Here is a 1,066-nt window from a genome sequence, read left to right as displayed (position 1 = left end):
AAGGGGTCGCGACCTACAGGTTGAGACGGTTGCTCTAGACAAAGGAGAACATTTAACCACCATTCTGGAAAGCACCCCTAAATCACTCTATACTCAAAAGAGTAGGGGCCAAATTGACAATGATAATAAATCATTTAGTGGCTTGAAAGCACAGTAGAGCTATCACTAAACTGAAAAGGCAAATTACAGGTGATAACTATGTGGAAACTGCATGTGTACAGGTTTATGTGTTAAAAATTATGCATCATCCCAGTCACTCAATAACATAAAGTCCAACAATTTATAAAATGGGCAAAGGACTTGAGTAGACTTTCTCCAAAGAAGGGCCAGGGAGCACAGAGACATTGCTCAGCAAGATCAGGCATGTGGGAGGTAGTAGGAATTCTCCACCACTATTTGGCTGCTCCTGTGGACATGGGAGAGGGGCGTTGGTGAGAATGTGGGGAAATTGGAGTCCTCTTCCGATGTGATGTAATCTTAACATGATGCAGCCACGGAAATGTAAAACGACCTCATGGCCGAGCAATTCCGTTCCTAGGAGCATACCCCCCAGACGGCGAAGCACGGATCCGAAAAGGTATTTGAATTCCAGCAGTGGTCACCGTGAACTAGAATCAACGCAGAGGCAGGAACACATCGGCAGAGAGCAGAGCCATGGTTCCTGCTCTCTCAGCAAACAAAGCCAAGGGGGAGCCCCCAATTCCATGGACAAAGAGGCCTGCTCCACCAGGACAGAGAACATGTTTGCATGTATGATCAGGCTACAAGATACATAGCAGTGCATCTTCAAAGTGTAAAATGCAAAATTAACGTCACGACATGAAGAAGTTGAACCAACCAACCACAAGGCTGGTGAGCAGCTGGCATATTAAGTAGCTTGATATCAACAGTAAATAGGAAGATTTGCCCCAATGGATAAATACTGAACCCCGGACTAGCTACTTCAGAAAGTAACTTGTATAAACACACACACACACACACACACACACACACACACACACACACACACACAGAAAACACAGCGAGTCTCCACAAAACAAAAAGGATGTACTAAGCAGAATGCAAT

This window comes from Echinops telfairi, unplaced genomic scaffold, assembly GCF_000313985.2.
Source record: "Echinops telfairi isolate 266 unplaced genomic scaffold, ASM31398v2 ScPeMD7_7474;HRSCAF=8512, whole genome shotgun sequence".
NCBI lineage: Eukaryota > Metazoa > Chordata > Mammalia > Afrosoricida > Tenrecidae > Echinops > Echinops telfairi.
This window is presented reverse-complemented; position numbering follows the sequence as displayed.